At 44.1% G+C, this 22,837-nt stretch overlaps 1 long non-coding RNA gene across 1 annotated transcript in view; it reads left to right on the top strand.

Moving 5' to 3' along the window:
• The window catches only part of LOC146399431 (uncharacterized), a 39,872-nt gene extending 31,083 nt beyond the window's left edge, over window positions 1–8,789 (top strand). Inside the window, exon 2 of the long non-coding RNA XR_014817700.1 lies at window positions 6,918–8,789. This is a non-coding gene — a long non-coding RNA (uncharacterized LOC146399431). The remainder of the gene's footprint in view (window positions 1–6,917) is intronic.
• The last annotated feature ends 14,048 nt before the right edge of the window (window positions 8,790–22,837 follow it).

Raw genomic sequence — 22,837 nt, 5'->3', positions numbered from 1 at the left:
GGGCTCTCTGTGCACAGTCCAGAAGAGCTGAAGCCACAGAGACAGAAATCAGATTGGTGGTTGCCAGGGACTGTGGGGTTGGGGAGTGACTGCTTAGGATTACGGGGTTTCTTGCAGGTCATGAAAATGTTTTGGATAGATAGAGATGATTGCACAACATTATGAATGTACGAAATTCCATGGAATTGTTTACTTTAAAATTTCCACTAAAGGGAGTTCCTGTTGGGGTGCAGTGGAAAGGAACTTGACTAGTATCCATGAGGATGCAGGTTGGATCCCTGGCCTTACTCAGTGGGTGAAGGATCTGGAATTGCCGAGAGCTGTGGTGTAGGTTGCAGATGCGGCTCGGAACTGGCGTTGCTGTGGCTGTGGTGTAGACTGGCGGCTGCGGCTCCCATTCGGCCCCTAGCCTGGGAACTTCCGTATGCTGCGGGTGCGGCCCTAAAAAGCAAAATCAATCAATCGATCATCAATCAATCAATAAAAATTTCTACTAAAGAACGAAAGGCAGGGAAGTGGGTACCAGAGTGGATGTGAGCTCCCAGGAGCCTCCAGGAGCTCATGTTACTGGGGAGATCCTGGGGACACACCGTCACATCGGGAAGGGGCCTGGGAGGGGACTCCAGCATCCCTGAGTAGTTCTATGCAATTAGCTCTGTAGGCTGGGCCGAGGGTAGGAGGGTAAGTCACAGAATTTGGCTGGATGGGAGCAGTGGGCTTGACAGGGTCTTGAAGCAAAAGAGGCCGGGTGCTGATGCTTAACTGCCAGAGGTGTGTGTGTTGGGGGATGTTCCACAATTACTGTAAGAACCAGAAATGCCAGAGGGGCAGCCAAAGGGTTTGATTCGAAGGAAGTTATACAGATGAGGATACTTAATATTCGTAACAAAATAATGAACCACCTAAACCCAACAGGTTCCTTAGAAATCTGGAATAAGGAGTTCAAGCTGTGGCTCCATGGTAATGAACCCAACTAGTATCCATGAGGATGCGGGTTTGACCCCTGGCCTCGCTCAGTGGGTCAAGGGTCTGGCATTGCCATGAGCTTCCTTGTAGGTCACAGACGCGGCCCAGATCCTGAGCTGCCATGGCTGTGTCGTAGGCTGGCAACTGCAGCTCCCATTTGACCCCTAACCTGGGAACTTCCCTATGCCACAGATGTGGCCCTAAAAAGAAAAAATAAATTGGAATAACCAAATTTCCAGGTACTTGGACCTAGCTGGGGGGAGCTGGGTGCAAGGATCATGTTTTGGCACATGCTAAGCCCCAGTGGTGGGTGGGGAGGAGGTCTCTCCTAGAGATGAGTTCGAATTTGAGATTGAATGCTGGTGGGAGAGGCAGGCCTCATACAGGAAGCCAGATGTCAAAAGACAAACTCCAGGCAGACTGGAGAGGGAGATCCTTTATCTGTGTCTCCTTTTCCTTGGCCTGGATTTTGAGGAGTTTAGCCCAGCTGACAGCATTTCTGCATGGAGCTTGGGGATGGCCTCTAGCCACGTGATGTCAGGCCAGCAGCTAGGCCCAGAAGCTTCCTTGGGCAGCAGAGCTCTTCAATGTGGGTGTGTGTCAGAATCCAAGGGAAGTTTTAAAATATTATACCTGCTCTTACCCCCATAAAAATTCTATCTCAGAAAGACAGGTGGGAATCAAATTCTCAAACATCAATCCAGGTGATTTTTTTTTTTTTTCTTTTTAGAGCCACACCTGCAGCATATGGAGGTTTCCAGGCTAGGGGTTAAATCGGAGCTGCAGCTGCTGGCCTACACCACAGCCACAGCAACACCAGATCCAAGCCCCATTGGCAACCTATACCATAGCTCACAGCAACACCAGATCCTTAACCCACTAAGTGGGGTCAGGGGTCAAACATGAGTCCTCAGGGATGCTAGTCAGGTTAGTAACCCACTGAGCCACATTGGGAACTCCCAATCCAGGTTATTTTAAGGCACAGTCCTAAGGAGCTGGTGTTTTAGGGACTCCTATGATGCCGTTTGAAGGGGAGGGGGTTGTTAACCAGGACAAACAAGTCCTGAGGGGTGAAGATGCGCCGATGTTGGAGCCACAGTAAGGGCTTGGATGGTATCCTATTTGCAAGGAGAAGCCTCTGGAGCATTATAAATGGAGGGTAACAGGATCTGACTCACACTTCAAAAACTATAACCTCAGAGCTATTAAAATACCATGATACTCAAGGGGTGTTCGTATCCACTTGTGAAAGAACGTCAAATTTTTAAGCTGTTCGGGTCACCCAGGGTAACCTCCCTTCCACAGTCATCTGAGCTTTATCTTAAAGTATGTGTCAGTTAGTCATTCTAACATTTGACTGTGAATTATAAAGCCATAGGGTTGGCGAAGACCCCCAGAGAGCATCTAGTCCAATCTGCAGGCTTCCTGGCAGGTCCATACCTGAATCATTTCAGAGAGAAAAATCTAAATTACTTGTCAATGCTGACCCGGCGGCCCGGTTTCCCATCTTCCCTGGTGTGATGAGAACACTCACCAGCACTCAGAGGAGAGGTCTGCAGATAATTCTGGTTGTTCTCAAGAAATAGAGCCACAACAACAAGAAAAGCAAGAAAGTGCAAAAACCTTGGGTGTCTTTGGATGCTCAGAATCTAGTCTTCCTAGACAGCACCTCTGACTATTCAAATCTCTTATTTAACTTTTTCCATAAATGCATCAATATTTGCCCAGTCCGCAAATATTTATGGTCACCTACTAACTGCATGAGGAGAGTTACTGATACCTGAGAGGACCCTAAAATGGAATATTAGGCCTTTTAAACATCGTGTTAAGGGAGATCTTTTTTAGCAAGGGAGCGTGATCACTGTATATTGCTAAGTGAAAAAAGTAATGCACTGTCTGATAGTATTTTTGCAAAACCAAAGAATAAAGGGGGGGTTGGAATAATCTTCAAGTTACAGGTGTAAATGAAATCAGTAAGATGTATAACAGTATGGACAGCTTCTTCAATTTGTGTTTAAAAACCAGTAGGAGTTCCCTGTGGTAGGAGTTCCCCTGTGGTGCATTGGGTTTAAGGATCAGGCATTGTCACTGCAGCTCAGGTTGCTATTGCAGCAAGGGTCAGATCCCCAGCCGGGAGTTTCCCTGCAGGCAGTGGGCGTGGCCAAAAATTAAAAAAAAATTAAAACCAGTGTGTATGAACGATTGGAAAATCCTATCACAGAACTTCTAGTTCAAATCATGGGCTCCTATTTAAACACAGGCAACATTAAAAAGGAGAGAGAGAGAGAAAAAAAAATAAAATAAGGGATATGGCAGGAGGCAAAAGAAACACTGGAACAAAATCTGCCAAGATCCACATCGGCCTGGTCTTCTGTCTCATTTTCCAATATCCTCCCAGCAGCTTTGCCGTCTCGGTCCCCTATCGACAAATGCCGGTAATGGAAACGTATTAGAGCGATAGGACTCTTGAGGAATCCGGCCGGCTTTTAAATGTGGTTCCATTATGGGATTACGCGGCGCCGCCAAGTCCAATACCTGCATCCTCAGGCTGGGGGACGCGGCCACGGCAGTGCAGCCAAACGACAAAAGAGCGGGGCGGGGGGGCGGGTTCCGGCTCTAGGAGGTGAATAACAACATTCTCTTCTTCCAAAGAACCACAAAGCCTTTTAAAAAGCAAACGGAATAAAGATGCGCGAGTGAGGACCGCGCACCGCCCCCCCCCCCCCCCCCCCGAGATAAACAAATCCGGGAGATAGAGAGTAGAGAGCAGGTGAACTGCCAAAGAAAAGGCAGTAACGGGAAAACTCAAAATTTCAGAGTTAATTACACACCAGTCTTCAAGAAATGCAAGCTAAGAAGCCAGAAAAATACTAATTTGGTGAAGGTTGAACAAACAATTCTTTTCCCAGTGGCAAAGCAAGCATGGTCAGACATTGGCAATTACACAGATGGCAGAAAGAATAAAGACTAAATTTAATTGGCATTGAAAGCCCACATAGTAAGGGAGCGTATTAGGGGGACAAAAAGCAGTCTGAAGTGTTTACAGCTTCCAGGGTGCCAACGACTCAGCAGGCATTTAGAATGCATTATCTCAGTTGTGAAAAATTACCCTCAGAAATCACAGAAATTAATCAAGAAGTTAAACATTTATTAAAAACAAGCTTAGAGATTACAGGAGAAAGGTCGAGTCTGAAGCGTCACCAAAAGCTGAATCAGCTTATTTCTGCAGGGCGGCGGGAGCGGGTGGTGTTTGATTTGGGGCACAAGGTTCTGAAAGCCCTGTGGCTTTGGGGGCGTCCAGTCTGCATCTGGGGAAAGAGCTTGTTGGTGCGCTATTGTTGCGAAAAGCTCATGATGCAACCATTGAACAACCTGGGACCCCAACCCCTCCTGATGGTGCTCAAGGAGGGGAAGTTAGTGTTTGTTCACCTCCACGTCACTGCTGGGCTTAGATATTGGGTAACATTCAAAATTAAAGCCAGCCCGAGTCCGTTAGCACCCAGTTCCCAAGGTCTTGATTCCCAGGTCCAGGTGAATAAAGATTTTGCTGGAGGTGGGTGTCTCGCCTCCCCACACTCCTTTCATCATAAATGTTGAGCAAACAGGAAAGACCATTCTTACAGCCAAGGGCATCTCTGACACGATTCTTGGCAGAGCAGTGAAAAAGGGATGTTGCAAGAAGGTACACAGAGCTCCTTGGGGGATGGAGGTGAGAAAGAGGGCTTTTCCTGATGACTTAGTTTGCACCTGTACACCTCTCTGTGTGTGACTCCTTTTCACTCCAGGAGTGAGAACTAGCAGGCATCAGATCCTTACCAAGTTTTTTGTTTTGTTTTGTTTTGTTTTTTTAATTTTTGCCTTTTCCAGGGCCGCTCCTGCGGCACATGGAGTTTCCCAGGCTACGGGTCTAATCGGAGCTGTAGCCACCGGCCTATGCCAGAGCCACAGCAATGCAGGATCCGAGCCACCTCAGCAACCCACACTAGAGCTCACGGCAACGCCGGATCCTTAACCCACTGAGCAGGCCAGGGATCAAACCTGCAACCTCATGGTTCCTAGTCAGATTCGTTAACCACTGAGCCACAACGGGAACTCCACTAGTCCAGTTCTTAACCTGCTGAGCCACAGTGGGAACTCCCCAAATAAGAAAACATTTAACACTAGAAATATTGTGTACAGATGTTCAGGAGAAAAATTAAAATGTTCTTCTTCCCCAGTAACTCTTGCTGAGTCAAGTTTGTTCTTTCAGCACCACTACTATTTCAAATTGAATGAAACCTCTGACACTTTTCCTGATACCTAGAATTTTCAGGTATGACAATTCTAATAGTTTGAGTGATGACATAATATCAATTCCAAAATAAGAGTATGTCATGCAAGACATTTGTGTTCCAAATACTGGGCATTAGTATTCAGAGAGAAAAGGGAAAAAAAAAAAATGGGTCTTTGCAGAGCTCCTTCCTAATACATATATTGTAAATTTATGCCTCACACTTAAGAGAGTGAATATTTCAGTCAGTGTTCAGCAGCAGAAAATAGAAATGCGCCAGGCACTTTAAACAAAAAGAGATTTAACACTGTGCATTATGTGCTTCCAAAATCATCAGAGGGGTTGGAGGAGCAGCCCTCCAGAAGCTGCTGCTTCGCCATCATCAGAAAGATGGGGAATCAAGAGGCTCCCTGGACTGTGATGGTGAGGAGTACTTTTTTTTTTTTTTTCTTTTGTCTTGTTGCCTTTTCTAGGGCTGCTCCTGCGGCATATGGAGGTTCCCAGGCTAGGGGTCTAATCGGAGCTGTAGCCATTGGCCTACGCCAGAGCCACAGCAATGTGGGATCGAGCCTCGTCTGCAACCTACACCACAGCTCACGGCAACGCCAGATCCTTAACCCACTGAGCAAGGCCAGGGATCGAACCTGCAACCTCATGGTTCCTAGTCAGATTCGTTAACCGCTGTGCCATGATGGGAACTCCCTGTGGGGAGTACTTTTGATGCAACTCTGGGAAAAGAAAGCTTCATGGTCTCAGCTGTTCCCTCAGAGCCGCATCGCTTGTTCTAGATCCTTGCTAGCAAAAACAAATTCCCTTGCATGCCTCTCTACCCCCAGGCAGCTGTGCTGCAGTCACTCCATCTCTGTTGCCCAGTCTTCCCATAGAAAGAACAGAAAGATGCCTTGTACTAATCCAACTCCAGATATCTCAGGTGTGCATCTAATCTGGGTAACCCCAGTCATATCCAGAACCAAACTGTAGGAGAGTCTGGAAAAGAGGTGTCTTATTTCCTTTTCTTTTTTTTTTTTTTTTTTTTTTTTTCTTTTTAGGGAGGGCCACACCCTCTAGGTGCTAGGGGTTTCCCAGGCTAGGGACCAAATTGGAGCTACAGTTGCTGGCCTACACCACAGCCACAGCAACGCCAGATCCGAACTGCATCTGGGAACTTCACCACAGCTCACAGCAAGGCTGGATCCTTAACCCATTGAGCAAGGCCAGGGATCGAACCCATAACCTCATGGTTCCTAGTCGGATTTGTTTCCTCTGTGCCATGGCGGGAACTCCAGGAGGTGTCTTATTTATGAGGGACGTGCTCGAAGGAGCCGGAAATGGATGTTGAGTATCAACCTATTCCAGCATCACCTGAGGTGGGGAGTGGGGGCTCAACTGGGCTGAGAAGCCGAGGAACCAAATGTAGACACTGACTCTGCCCATTGGTAGTGGCTGTATGATCAGAGTAAAAGCTCTTGGTTCCTTCATGTCCAAGGAGGTTGGACCCCATCCTTTCTAAGGATCTTGTCAGTTCTTGAAACAAAAATTCACTTCCATGAAAACCATCCCCCTGCTCCTCATCTCACAAATGCAATTGATTTGTCTTTGTGGTCATTGTCCTTTCTCAGAAGCTTATATTAGTAGCAGCTGGGTCTCAGCCTTTTTCTGTTTTGTTTTGTTTTGTTTTTAGGGCCATCACAGCCACGACAATACAGGATCCGAGCCATGTCTGCCACCCACGCCAGATCCTCAACCCGCTGAGCAACACCAGGGATTGAACCTGAATTCTCATGGATACTAGTCAGGTTCTTAACCTGCTGAGCCACCATAGGAACTCCCTCATCTGTTTTCTATTTATAGGACTCCCTCAGATGCTCTCCAGCCTACCCCATCTTGGAACTTAGAATACATTGGAGTTAGCTGCCCCAAGAAGTAGGAATAGGGCAGGAAAAAATTTGGCAGAGCTGAAGTTCTCTGATCCTACACATGCATTTCCAAGATCACTAGACAACCTCTGCCATCAGCCAATATTCCTTGAGCCACTTGTGCAAACATACTGAGCTGGAAAATGTGTTTCATGGCTCACAGGCGCTGCATTGGGTTCAAACACACCCTAAGAAAATCCTTCCTAATAAACTCTTAGAGCAGTGCTTTTCTGCCTTTGAGATGCACGCAGATCCTCTCTGGGATCTGGGGAAAATGCAGATTTTCAGTGGCTCTGGGGTGGGTGGCGTCTGAGGCTCAGTGTAGCTAACAAACTCAGGTGCTAGATTTGCTGGCACCCAATTCCCATCCTAGCCTCACCCCCAGTGGATTGAATTAACACAAGTACCTCTGTTAGAATGTCATAAATTGAAGATTCCAAGCCTGAAGGGATGTGTGTATGTGAATGTGAGTGTGTGTGTGTTTTTTAGTAACTATTCAGTACAAATCTGGCATAAGCCCTCAGAGACACATCTCAAGGGGTCTGATCTGCACAGTTTCTCCTCCTTCCATGTCATCCCTATTTCCTTGTCTTCTTCTCGCTGGGTTTGGGCCTCAGTTTCCTCATCTGTAAAGTGGGGCTATAAATATCTACTTAAGGTACTGGTTAGAGGAATAAGTGACATACAGCATATCAAGACCCCTTGCTATATCATTGGAAGCTTTGAGCTGTTACTTGTCTCCTCACCTGTAGTTATTGCTGTCTGTTGTTTTTCTCTTTTTCTTTTTCTTTTCTTTTCTTTTTTTTTCTTTTTTTTTTTTTTTTGGCTGCCCTGCAGCATATGGAGTTCCCAGTCCAGGGTTCAGATCCAAGCCGCAATTGCAACCTAAGCTGCCAGGTCCTTAGCCCACTGTTCAGGCCGGGGATTGAACCTGCATCCCAGTGCTCCCAAAATGCAGTTGATCCTGTTGCACCACAGCAGGAACTCCTAGTTATTGCTGTCATTGCCTCGGTTCCATTTCACTTTGGAACCTCCCATCCAACAGGTGTAAAGAAAGACATTACTCGCTAGTCATGATGCTGCCCTCATTTCCATAGCATAGAAAGTCTGCCATCACTCTCAAGTGGTCAGGCTGAATATTGACTGATATAAGACAGAAATTTAAAAGCTTGCAAATATTTATACTAAAATGGTACCCTGTGAATGTACAGAACTGCTTGGTGTAGTAAATTATGGTAAGGAAAACAGAGAAAAAAGTAAGTGACCAAAAAAGCAATTGAGCGAATACACAAAAAAAGTAAATGTGAATTAAGAATGAGGATATTCATGGCAGCTTTGTATATAAACAGCAAAGAAATTGGAAACAACCTCAGTACCCAACATTCTAAATACAGGTATATAAAGCATAGCATATCTATACATGGAATATTGTGTATCCTTTAATGCTTTGTTTAGATGTTTAGTGGCATGCAAATGCTTATGACATGATGTTTAGAGTAAAAAGAAAATCTGGCCACAAGTTGATGTATACCAAAATAAAACATGCAGAGAAGAAAAGGCAGGAAGGAAGCATGCTATTAAAAAAAAAAAAGAAAGAAAGAAAACAAACAAATAAAAAAAAATGTGATTACCTCTGACTGGCTTTCTTTTGTTTGCTTTTTCAGACCCTTCTGTACTTCCCAAACTCTCAGTAAGGACAATATATTATGAGCACAGACTGTGGAGCCAGACTAGTGCTACTACTGGCTTTTTACTCTCCCTGCCATGTGCCAGCTGGGCTTGTCATCACACACAGCTCTCTGTGTCTCTATTGCACCATTGGTAAAATGGGTATAGTAATCCCATCTAACTCTTGGAATTCCGTTGGGATGAAATGAGTGAACTTTTTTTTTTTTTTAGGGCCACACCAGCTGCATATGGCAGTTCCCAGGCTAGGGGTCAAATTGGAGCTACAGCTGCCGGCCTATGCCACAGCCACAGCAACACCAGATCCGAGTCACATCTGCCACCTACACTGCAGCTCATAGCAGTGCAGGATCCTTAACCTACTGAGTGAGGCCAAGGATAGAACCCAAGTCTTCGTGGATACAAGTTGGATTTGTTACCGCTGAGCCATGACGAGGAATTCTGAGTGAACATTTATTAAGTGCTTAGAGCAGTGCCTTGTCCAAACCAAGTGCTTTGCGAGTATTCACTATGGTTATTTTTATACATATTGTTCATATTAGCAAAAGAAAATCAAGTAAAAACTTAGAAAAAGATGAGAGATTAGAGGAAAATTTATAAATGTTAGGATGAGATTTGCTTTAAATAAACTTTTTCTTCTTTTTTGGGGGGGCCACACCTGGACTAGGGCTCAAGTCAGAGCAACACTGCATCCAAGCCACATCTGTGACCTATGTGGCAACTTGTGGTAGGGCTGGATCCTTAACCCACTGAGTGAAGCCAAGGTTCAAACCCGTGTCCTCAAGGATCTATGTTGGTCCTTATCCCACTGAGCCACTATGGGAACTCTTACAGAAAAGTTACAGAGTTCAGAGAGAATCCACATATTCCTCACCCAATTTCCTTGATTGTTAACATGGTACATTACATAAGACATGCATCAGAACTATGAGATAGTTTCCTGGTGGCTCAGTGGGTTAAGGACCCAGCATTGTCACTCTGGCTCAAGTCACTGCTGTTGTATGGGTTCGATCCCTGCCCTGGGAAACTTCCTCATACATTTTGGCATTGCCAAAAAAACCCTATGAGATCAACATTGGGTTTTTTTGTTTGTTCATTTGTTTTTTGCTTTTTAGGGCCACACCCCGGCATATGGAAGGTCACAGGCTAGGGGTCCAATCAGAGCTGCAGCTGCCAACCTAAGCCATAGCCACAGCAACACGGGATCCGAGCTGCATCTGCAACCTACACCACAGCTCATGGCAACACTGGATCCTTAACCCACTGAGCAAGGCCAGGGATTGAACCTGAATCCTCATGTATCCTAGTGGCGTTCATTAACCACTAAGCCATGAAGAGAACGTCAACATTGGTATATTATTAACTGTACTTTCCTGTTCCAAGAGGATGAGATTTTAATGTTGATTAATGTGTTTTTTCCCAACTTTTTAATTCTGAAACATATGCAGAAGTTTATAAAACACAAATGTACTTTTAAAGGAAACAAAAAATGAACGTCACCAGTACCTTAGTATCTCATCTCTTATCCTTTTTTCATCACAATTCCCTTCCACCTCCCCACTCTAGAAATAATCATTATCCTGACTCCTGGAAATTATCCTTGCTTTTCTTTATAGTGTTATCATCTAGTTATGAATAACCCAATAAAATAGTTTTGCCTGTTTTCAGAATTATATACAGGGAATCATACCATATATATTCTTTTCTTTGACATTATTTTGTGTGTGTCCACGGCTCATTCATTTACATTGCTCTGAGGTATTGTGAACTGAAGTCTGTTGCTTGCCATCAGCCTCTACATGGAGTAAATCCTGAGCCACTGCAGCTGCCTACCCACAGCAGCTCCTATGTGGAGCTCAGGGTGGAGACCAGGAGAGAGATACCCTGTGCTCTGGGAAAACTGGGAGAACGGGCCTTCAGATGGTTAGATATTTTCAGGAGAAGATTTTATGAGCCCAATTATTGCATCACCTCATATCTACGGAAACACTAAAATCCTTCAACGATGAGTGAGGTCTGTGACCACTGGTAAATTTCATGAGACCAGCAGCAAACTTCTGTGAAATGTGTGCCTGGCTGCAGGCATCTTCCCCTTCCCCTTTATCACTTATACCTTGATAGTCCCCCTTTCCTCTTTGGGGTGGTATTTCAGAGCTGTCGGAACTATTGCTTCCTGGGCTGTGGTTAATTGGACAAAACAAAAGATGTCACAGTCTCCTGTGAGTGCAGCCACTCCCAAGGGTGAGCTGGGGAGCCCTGAGGGAACTCCAGAAAGAAACAAAGAAGACTGGCCCATAGCTGGGTGCATATCAAAGGAGTGATTCCGGTGAGCCCAGACCTTCACATCTTCCCATAGAAACTGGTTTTCTGTAAACATTTTGTTCCAACTAGCTGGTCTTTGTTGCAAAAATTCCTGTCTATCCTAGCTCCCCCCTTGCCTCCTCTGAAAAGTTTTCTCAGAGCTACCTGAAATGCTGCCTCCTGGGCTTAAGTCCTAATTTTGCCCCAAATAAAACGGAACTCTCGACTTTCAGGTTGTGCATTTTTTTTTAAAGTTGATAGTGTTCAACTAGCATTTTTTTTGTTATTTCCTCCTGCTCCCCATCCTTCCCTGATCATATAGACCTTCTGTCTCCATGCCCCAGAGATGGCAATGCAACAACAGAAAACCAGATTTAAATGCTTTATTATTATTATTGATTCAAAGCCCAGATCCTCAAGAACTGAATGCTTAAGCAGTAGATTTAACAAAGGATTTCCCTTCCTCTATCCTATTGACTTTTTGGTCCGTATAATTCATTCTCTACATTAATTACTTAATTTAGCATTATCTCTGTCTCTACTACTATCTACTGGCAGCTAGTCCTCTATCTACTAGCTGCCAGTAGCACCAACTCCATCCCCAGTTGTCACAACCAAAAATGTCTTCAGACATTGCCAAACGTCCCTTGGGAGGCAAAGTTGTCCCAAATGAGAACCACCAATTTAAAAAAAAAAGGAAAAAAAAGTGGAAGTTCCTGTTGTGGCTGATTGGGTTGAGAACCCGACCTGTATCCATGAGGATTCAGGTTCAATCCCCAGCCTCTGTAGGGCTCAGAATACAGCTCAGATCTGGCATTGTATGTGGCTGAGGAATAGGCCTGCAGTTGCAGCTCTGATTTGACCCCTAGCCTGGGAACTTCCATATACTGAGTGTGCCACCCTAAAAAGAAAAGAAAAAAGTAAGGAGCCAATGTAAATGGCTCCAAGCACATGAAAATTCTTGAGCTGGGAAATCGAGAGTGAAAAAGGAACACAGGGTGTGAGATGCTGAAATGGGATGTCTGTGATACAGGCTCCATCAATGGTACCCCACTCACAGTCAGAACTGGGGGTTCGGAGTCAAATGACCAAAGCTCCATGTTGGTTGGGGATTCCAGGCAGAAGAAGTTCATGCTCCCTGTCCCCAGGGAGAGCCCAGAGTACTCTGTCTTTCTGTGCTCATCAGGCCAGGCAGGCAGATACAAAACAGCCTCAGTAGAGTTTCCCACAACCCAGAAAGATATGGGAGCTAGTAAATTGTTTTGTGAGCACCCAAGGGTTGTGACAACACAGCATGGAGAACAAGAGATCTGAAGGGGCCAGGAGCTTGGAGCAAAGAGGACATAGCAGTAATAGGCACACATAAGTGGCTGAACATTAGATGAAAACAAGAATGATGATGGCAGTGTTCTCATTGTGGCTCAGTGGTAACAAACCCGACATGTATCCATGAGGACGCAGGTTTGATCCCTGAACTCACTCAGTGGGTTAAGTAAGGATTGAGCATTGCCGTGAACAGTGGAGTAGGTTGCAGATAGGCTTGGAGCCTGTGTTTGCTGTGGCTATGGTGTAGGTTGGAAGCCACAGCTCTGATTCAACTCCTAGCCTGGGAACTTCCATGTGCCATAAGTGTGACCCCAAAAAGCAAAACAACAACAAAAAAATTATGATGGCACCAAGGATCAGACACTGCCCTCCCCCACTGATGACTTGAGTCTGTATGAGCCCCCTAAGAAAGTACACAGGAGTCCAAAAAATGCAGGGCAGATCTGAATTGACCTATAATTATAATTGCATGGCTTGTCAGAAAAATAGCTTTAAGAGGAAATTATTATTTACAAGCAAAGTAAATCCAGGACAATTAGATAAGAAAAAGAAATAAAAGGAATTCAGATTGGTAAGGAAGAAGTAAAAACATTTGTATTCACAAATAACATAATTTTGTGTGAAGAACATGCTAAGGACACACACACACCAAAAAAAAACAACAACAAAAAAAAATCTTGGAGTTCCCATCATGGCTCAGAGGAAATGAATTCAATTAGAAACCATAAGGTTGCAGGTTCGATCCCTGGCCTTGCTCAGTAGGTTAAGGATCCAGCATTGCCATGAGCTGTGGCTCGGATCTGGCGTTGCTGTGGCTCTGAGGTAGGCCGGCAGCTGTAGTTCCAATTAGACCCCTAGCCTGGGAACTTCCATGTGCCATGAGTGCAGCCCTTAAAAGCAAAAAAAAAAAAATAAATAAAATAAAAAATAAAATAAATAAAATAAAGAATCTTATTAGAACTAATATACAAGTACAGTAAGTTTGTAGGAATAGGAACAGTATACAAAAACCATATGTACTTTTAAACACTAGTAGTGAACAATCCAAAAATAAAATTAAGAAACCATTCAGGGGTTCAAATTTTGGTTCAGAGTGTTAAGAACTCCACATAGTATCCATGAGGATGCAGGTTCCATCCCTGGCCTCAGCAGGTTAAGGATCCCGCATTGCCTCAAGCTGTGGTGTAGGTCAAAGGTATGGCTCAGATCTCTCATTGCTGTGGCTGTGGCATAGGCTGGCAGCTGCAGCTCCCATGCAACCCCTAGCTCAGCAACTTCCCTGTGCTGCAGGTGCAGCCAAAAAAAAAAGGAAAAAAGAAAAGATGCTCAACATCATTACTCACTAGGGAAAGAGCAAATCAAAACCACAGTGAGCTACCATTTCACCTGTATTAGGATAATTCGAACAATAGTTTTTAAAAGACTGACAATAAAAGTGTTGACAAGGAAGTAGAGAAATTGGAACCCTCATACACTGCTGGTGTGACTATTTTGGAAAAGAGTATGGCAGTTACTCAAAAAGTTAAACAGAGTTACTCTAGGACCCAGTAATTCCCCCCAGGTATATACTCAAGAGAATTGAAAACATATGTCCACTCAAAAACTTGTTCACAAATGCTCACTGCCACGTTATTCTAGATAGCCGGAGTTATTGGTTGACTTGTTAATGATGGCCATTCTGAAAGGTGTGAGGTGGTACCTCATAGCAGTTTTGATATGCTTTTCTCTCGTAATCAGTGATGTTGAACATTTTTTTCATGTGCGTGTTGGCCATCTGTATATCTTCTTTGGAGAAATTTCTCTTTCGGGCTTTTGCCCATTTTTCAGTCGGGTTGTTGAACATGATGGAGGATAATGTGAGAAAAAAAATGTAGCATGTGCATACATAGGTAGGACTGGGTCACTTTGCTGTACAATAGAAATTGACAGAACACGGTAAATCGACTATAATGGAAAAAATAAAAATCATAAAAATCAATCAATCAATAGCTGGAGTGCTGTTGGGGAAGGAAGAATTTTTTTTTTCTACCCTCCCAGGTTCTTCTGCCTGGTCTAACAATTAAATTGACAATTAATGTGAGAAAATCAAACAAAAGTTTAATAACATGTACATGTGGGAGAGACCCAAGAAAGCTGAGTAACTGCCCTAAAGGACCGCAAGCCTCCCCTTCAATAGCATCTTCAACTAAAGCCAAAAGAAAGTGTCCTGGCGGGTGTTGAGACATCATAGTGGAGGAAGGCAATTCACATGGAAATGGAAAAGCAAAGGTTTGGTAAACAAATGTTTGCAGGGCCATAGGGAGACAACGTGACACAGAAAGGACACTGACCTCTAAGAATTTCCCACACCCCACCTAGTCCAAGGTCACGGCAGATATCTCTGATGATAGCTCTGCTCCTATAATAGTCCCTGACCTAAATTCTTTAGGCAATTAAAGGGAAGGTCAAAGTTTCTTGCTGAGTCTTTTGAGCCTTGACTATTTTCAGCTTGAAATAATCCACAGTCCAGAGATATTTTGTTCCCCGAAGGTGCAAACAATCCAAATGCCCCTGAACCAATGACTGGCTAAACAGTGGTATGTCTACACCATGAAATATTATTAACCAACAAAAAGGAATGAAGCACTCATTCATGCATTCATATAGGGAAAGTTTTAAAATGCTATGTTAAGTGAAAGAAGCCAGTCACAGAAGGGCCCATATTATATGATTCCTGAATAGGCAAATCTATAGAGACAGAAAGTAGATTTTTAGTTGCTGCCAGGTGCTGGAATTGCCCTGTTGTGCCACAGGTTAAAGATCCAGCATTGTCACTGCTTCGGCTCAAGTTGCTACTATGGTGCAGGTTCTATCCCTGGCCCGGGAACTTCCACATGCCCCAGATGGGGTCAAAAAAAAAAAAAAGTTGCCAGGTGCTGACTTCTAATGTGCACAGAATTTCTCTTTGGAGTGAGGATAGTATTCAGGAATTAGATATGGATACTTGCCAGCTTTGTGAATATACTAAAATCCTGTGAACTGTACACTTTAGAAGGGTGAATTTTATTGTATGTGAATTACACTTCAATCATTCTTCCAAAAACATTTCTCGAATCAACCACTAATAATAAATAAATCACAAAAGCAAAAAGTAATAATAATAATTACATTACATTTCTTGCAGACTGAGTTTGCAGGCTGAATAACTATATTGGCCACAACTATCTGGCATAGCTCTCTGTGCTGGTGCAACCTCTATTTAAATTTTTTTTTTTTCTTTTTATGGTTGCACCTTCAGCATATGGAAGTTCCCTGGGCTAAGGGTAGAATCAGAGCTGCAGTTGCCAGCCTACACCACAGCCACAGCAATGCCAGATCCTTAGCCATACCTGTGACCTACACAGCAGCTTGAAGCAATGCCGGATCCTTAACCCACTGAGTGAGGCCAGGGATCAAACCCCATCCTCACAGACACAATGTCAGATTCTTAGCATGCTAAGCCACAACAGGATTTCCTGTTTTAAATTTTAAATTTGCTCTCTCTCTCTTTTTTTTTTTTTTTTTTTTGGTCTTTTTTTTTTTAGGGCCTCACCCTTGGCACACGGAGGTTCCCAGGCTAGAGGTTGAATCGGAGCTACAGTTGCTGGCCTACACCACAGCCACAGCAACGCCGGATCCTTAACCCACTGAGCGAGGCCAGGGATCGAACCCAAGACCTCATGGTTCCTAGTCGGATTCGTTAACCACTGCGCCATGACAGGCACTCCAAATTTGCTCTCTTAATGATCTTCACAGCACTGTGTACATCCTCAGGGTTCATGTGTTTTGACAACTCTCTCCTCACCCACCTCTAACTATCACCAAAATTCTGCCTGTGTTCACTGGCTGCCAAATAGAAATGCAGAGACAGAGTTTGGGATGAGGGAGAAAAAAATTAGCTTTGCCAGGCAAAGGAGGCCACAGGAGGCTTAATGCCCTAAAGACTGTGAGAGAGATTAAGAAGTGGTTTTACAGTTTGGGAGTTGAAAATAGGGCCACAGGTAAGGATCAGGATAGATGCAAGCTTTCATTCTTCTTCAAAGTTGGAGTTCAGTGGCCCCCGGACTGGTTCCGGTGGTCCTCCTCTCTGGTTTTCATTTGCTGGGGTTTTAGTTCTGCAGAAGATCTCAAAGATATTGTTATGTATAATCCTTGAAGAGGAACCAGGGTCCTGCCCCAAGGCTGCACTACGGTTTCTGGACTGTTTTTCCCCTGTCTCAGCATCCCCTCCCTTCCCTGATTAGCAACTGCCCTTTGGAACTAAGGGAGGGTCATGGACCTTGAAGCTTTTTCCCTGAAAAATAGAAGTGGGGGACAGAGAAAGGCTTGTGCCCAGGAGCCCCAGAGGGTTTCAAAACTCTGGGGTTCCCAAGACTGTCCTAAACCTTTGGTGATGGCATGTGCCTTTGTCTTCCCCCAATTCTGAACTTTGTGAATCATGGTATTTTATGTAAGTATAGACTCTCTATTTTTAACCCTCTTTCTGACAAAGAGCCATCCTGTGCTCACCCCTCTCTCTGTGGATGATTCATAAATCTCTATTTCCATCCTTGACTTTGAGGTCTTTAACTATCCTCAGGGGCATTCACAGTTATGCTACTGAAACTGGGCAGGGCTCTGTGGGACTCCCGAGCACAAGCCCTTCTGTGTCCCCCATTTCTTTCTTTTCTTTTCTTTCTTTTTTTTTTTTTTTTTTTTTGGTCTTTTTTGTCTTTTTGTCTTTTCAGGGCCACATCTGTGGTTCCCAGGCTAGGGGCTGAATTAGAGCTGTGGCTGCCGGCCTAGGCTACAGGCACAACAGTGCAGGATGTCGAACTACACCACAGCTCATGGTAACGCCAGATCCATAACCCACTGAGCAAGGCCGGGGATCGAACCTGAGTCCTCATGGATACTAGTCAGGTTCGTTAACCACTGAGCCACAATGGAAACTCCTGTGTCCCCTATTACTTATTTTTAGGGAGTAAGCTTCAGCCTCCCTGATCTTCCCTGAGTTCCAAAGCACGGATTCCAACAGTTGGTTTTCAGGGAAGGGAGGGGATGCAGAAGCAAAAGAGGAGTAGTTAAGAAACAATAGGGCAGCCACAGGGCAGGGTCCTGGTTCCTCTGTAAGTAATATACATACAATATATCTTTGAATTCTTCAGCAGGAACTAAAGCCCCGCCCTGGGGGAGGAAGGTAACTTCAGGCTGAGTCCAAGATTCCTGGAGCTCTGCCCTGTTACCGCACCACCAACCAATCAGAAGAAAGTCTGCACACAGTGGCAGATAATGAAGACTCTGACCTCCTCCCCAAAGGATCCTCCCTTTAAAAACTCTCCTGGCTGCTCGGAATCATCAGAGGTGGTTTTTGGACATGAGTCTGCCTTCCCCTAAGGTTGCCAGCCTCCTGGACAAAGCAACCTTTCTTTTCCAACAAAAACTGGTCTCTCGAGTATTAGCTTGCACGCAGCAAGCCAATGGAACCATTAATATTGGCTGGCACCTGAAGATGCTGCTCAGCCATAAAAGTTTCTAAGGGGTCTTTGGGGTGGGACTGGGGCACAGCCAGAGTCCACTGTGGGCACATTTGTCTTCTGACTGGTCGGTGGTAAGATAACAGGGCTCTGCTCCAGGAGTCTCGGGCTCAGCGTGAAGTTATCTGGGTGGGGAACTTAGTTCTTAACAGAAGAACTCACAGGTACAGTGGGTATGCTCCTTGAGGAGGAACCCAGACCCTGCCCCACGTTGCACTACTGTTTCTTCTTCTTTTTTCCTTCTTTCTTTCTTTCTGGGGCAGGTGGCATGCCCGAGGCATGAGGGAGTTCCAAGCCAGGGATTGAGTCTGCGCTACAACAGCAACCCCAGCAACAGCAGTGACAATGCTGGATCCTTAATCTGCTGAGCCACCAGGGAACTCCCTGCACTATTGTTTCTTGACTGCTCCTCCACTGCTTTGGCATCCTCTCCCTTCCCTGATAAGCAGCCACTTTCATCTGCCCTTTGGCATCAGGGAAGGTCAAAGAGGCTGAATGAAGCCTATTTCCCACCAGCAAGAAATGGGGGACACAGAAAAGATTGGTGCCCAGAGCCCCATGGAGTCCTGCTCCGTTTCAGTTTCCCACTCTGTCCTTGACTGTGACATTGCACACTTCCCTAGACTTGCCCAGCCTAGAATTTCAGATCCCTTCAGCCCCTTCTCTCCAGCCAAGCCCTTTCCATCCTTTTGAAATTTGCCCAGTCTCTACCTCCACTAATTTTTCCAGTCTGTAGGGCCTTTTCTCTCTCTTAAATTTTGGAGTTAGCTATCTTTTGATTGTTCCTTTGCTTTTTGCTTTTTTTTAAGGGTTGCACCTGGGGCATATGCAAGCACCCAGGCTAGAGGTCAAATCAGAGCTGCAGCTACAGGCCTATGCTACAAGCATGGCAACACTGGATCTCAGTTGCATCTGCAACCTGTAGCACAGCCCATGGCAATGCTGGATCCTTAATCCACTGAGAGAGATTAGGGATGGAACCTGTATCCTCAAGGATGCTAGTCAGGTTTGTAACCTACTGAGCCATAGCAGGAACTCCTGGGGTTAGCTATCTTTATCACTCAACAATCCAGAATCTCATACTGCCTTATGATATCCCTTTTATTACTGGATTAGTTAATTGTCACATATTTTCAACTAAATTGCAGAAAGTTTAAATAATGTGCAATGCTTGCATGTTAATGTCCCTAGCCCTGCCCCAAATCTCAAGGATTATTTGCTGAATGAAAAGTCGTGTTCTTAATGAATTCAACAGAGAATTAAGGTATTCCGTTGTATGCCAGGTAAAGAAGTAACAAGCAACACGAGAGTACCGGCTTTTAAATGTCTTGACTTCAGTGTTTAATTTGGCTGTGTTAGCTCTGGATCTGCTTTCAGCAGAACTTGGAATATTTTTTCCTAAACCTGAGTTTCTTGGCTGAAATGCTGTGGGGTTGCCACTCTGTAGTGAGACCTGTAACTATGCCATTCAAAATAAGTGAATTCTGTGTGGGGAAATAGAGCCAGCTCTGAGAACTTTGATTTTCTTACCTCCCAGATTTAAAGGAACAGTTCTACCCCCAGTGAGACAACAGATGGGGATGTTAACTTTTGCTCTCTACACGATATTTAGAAGGAAAAAAGGGGGGCAGAAACAGAGTAAAATAAATGATTTCCAGCATTCTCTGAATTCCTGGAACAATGTTGAAATAGACCTTTTTCTGAGGAAGGCATTATAAGCTATTGTGTTTGGCCCCTTCCGGAGTTATTTAATTTTTGCTTATTATTATTCCTACTGAAACATTTTTGGAACCCATCCGTTCCCTCTATTCTCATGAATATGGTCGAAAGAACTGCACATCACTGTTGGACCAGGTTCCAAGTCTGTCACCACACCCGGCTGTCTCCACTGTTCCTTTGTGGCTGGCTGATCACAAGTTCCTCATCATTTTACAGATGAAGAGGAACTCTGGTCAGTATCTGAGCACTTAGGAGTTCCTATCATCTTTTCCTTTAGCAATCATTTATTTGCATATTTCAAATCATTTATTTGAATATTCATTTGACAGAGGACTGAAATGAGACTCAGAAGCTACTGAGGGAAGAGATGGCACAACGCAGAAGTGACAGGCATTCGTCCATCGGGGGGGAACCCTGACCACTGGGATACAGGAGACAGGAAGGACTCCGGCAGACAGACTCCACCTCCTTCATGGAAGGGTTGTATCCCTTCCACTTCCAATCGGAAAGTGGATGTGACTGTTGTACAGTCTGCTGTTTCTCTTTGTGGTTCATTGTCATGCTGGAGCCAGGGAAGTAATGTGTTACATTACAATGACTCGTATCTGTCCTTGCTTCACTGATTCCTTAGACTCACCCTTCACTGCCCTAGGTTGGCAGCTCCCAAATAAATTATCAGCACTTCAATCCCTGTCTCAGTCTCTGCTTTCTTGAGGACTGGGGCTGAAAATTAATTTATATTCCCAATTTATGAAATTGACTTACTGGTTTTAAAACAGTTCCCCGAGGCATGAAAAGAATAAGGAGTGTGGTAACATAAACTACAATTCCGAAAAGCATCTGAACATAAGCAGTGGGTAGGACATTTCTTATATATACAGAATATGAATCTATGTAGATCAAACAAGTTATTTTTTCACATGCAAAACAGAAAACTTCAAATCGAACATGTACTGTCTTCTATGTAACTTTGTCAAACTCTGGCACTATTTTCACAGAAAACACTGCACTCTCTAGCAGAACAATTACGTTTTTCTCGGCCAAGCATGAGATAACATTTTGGAGTATTCAATTTTGTTGCTCAAGCTAAAAAAGAGACCAAGAACCATAGAGAGAGACATTCAAACTCCTACCCCTTTAATAAAAACAAGTAGTATATTTTGCTGCCAAGAATCTTATAAGTCTCCAATTTATAAATGTCATGCCAGGAGAAAAAGCAGAATAACTTATTCACAAAATTCCTGTATGAAACCTCTCTGTGAACATCACATAAAATTCAATGGCATAAAATGTGGAAAAGCCATTGCTATCATATGTGTACGAGCAGTTTACCATAGAGTTGGATAAAAATGTTCACGTCCAAAGTATGAATCAACTTTTGGCCTATGTAAAATCAAGTTAGGCTAGACTACATAGAACAACAAATAAACCCTGAAACCGTGCCTTTATAAAGTCTGAGGCAGTGGGGCGACCCTCTTCTGTATAGCAGCTGGACTGTGCAGAACAAGGCTCTTCCAGGACCAATGCAGTGTGGAAAAAGATGGGGGAGGCCCACTGGCTCTTAAATACCTTGGCCTGCAGATGACACACTGGGAAATGCCAGGAACAAACAGTGTAGGAACAACGTACCATAGTCCCTGCCATAGTATTTGTATGAGGGAGAGGAGTCAATGATTTTTTTTTTTTTTTTGGTCCTTTTTTTTTTTAGGGTCGTGCCTGTGGCATAGAGATTCCCAGGCTAGGGTTTGAATTGGAGCTGTAGCTGCCAGCCGATACCACAGCCACAGCCATGCCAGATCCAAGCCTCGACTGCGACCTACACCACAGCTCATGACAACACCAGATCCTTAACCCACTGAGCAAGGCCAGGGATTGGACCTGCATCCTCATGGATACTAGTTAGATTCGTTTCTGCTGAGCTACGATGGGCACTCCAGGAGTTAATGATTTTGTCATTGCTGGTTACCAGTGAGAACCCATGCAGTGGGAAGATGATGGCGGGACTGTTTGGTTAAATAATCTGGCATATGTGATGTGACCAGGAAAAGCTGCCTTAGGACTGTTGCTGATGGGGTATTAGCTCTGCGTCCACAAGATGGGGCACTGCCAAGTAAAGAAAAGAGGCTTCATCTGAATGTCAGTCCACATTCAGGCTTATCCCTAGAGAACAGCCTGTGATGGAGAACCTGCTTCTGAGTCAGTATTTTGACTCAGAAAATTGCACCTGTAATCCAAATACATGTACTGAAAAAAAAGCTGTGGCAAGAAATCACAGTAAACATGAGACATTGCTTTTCCAAAATGAATATAACAGCTGTCAAAATAAAGAATGCTCACATGAGGGAAGTTCCCTAGTGGCCTAGTGGTTAAGGCTCCAATGTTGTCACTACTGTGTCTCAGATTGCTGCTGCAGGCCAGGTTCAATCCTTGGCCTGGGAATATTTGCATGTCATGGGCATGGCCAGAAAGAAAGAAAGAAAGAAAGAAAGAAAGAAAGAAAGAAAGAAAGAAAGAAAGAAAGAAAGAAAGAAAGAAAGAAAGAAAGAAAGAAAGAAAGAAAGAAAAGAAGGAAGGAAGGAAGGAAGGAAGGAAGGAAGGAAGGAAGGAAGGAAGAATGCTCACATGAGGTTTTGAAGTAAAGCACGATAAATTTAGTAAAGCTTATTTCTGTGATTTCAGAGGTTTGTTCAAGTGACAAGTGTCAATGAAATTTTCAGAATCTTGAAATACCCGAATCATCACTTCAGGGTCAAACTGAAAATACTTGGCATTGCGAATAGGCTGGTGGGGGAGGGAAGAACTGGGGAGTTTGGGATTAGCATAGGCAAACTATCACAGGAAGGAATAAAAAACAAGGTCCTACTGTATAGCAAAGGAAACTATATTTAATATCCTGTGATAAACCGTAGTGGAAAAGAATATAAAAAAGAATATGTATAACTGAATCACTCTGCTGTAAGCAGCAATTAACATAACATTGTAAATCAACTATTTTTCAATAAAATTTTTTTTAAAAGAATGCAGATTCGTGATACAGAGGCTTAATTAGACATTTTGGAAATGGGACTCAGAACAATGCATTTTTTAGAATTAATTATTTCTTCCGGGTTTATGGAGAT

Source organism: Sus scrofa, chromosome 10 (assembly GCF_054392235.1).
Source record: "Sus scrofa isolate SSC_HxYL_T2T_F1_AM1 chromosome 10, Sscrofa_HxYL_maternal_Yorkshire_Landrace_v2.0, whole genome shotgun sequence".
NCBI classification, from domain to species: domain Eukaryota; kingdom Metazoa; phylum Chordata; class Mammalia; order Artiodactyla; family Suidae; genus Sus; species Sus scrofa.
The sequence above is the reverse complement of the archived record's forward strand: the minus strand, read 5'-3'. Positions and strand labels throughout refer to the sequence as shown.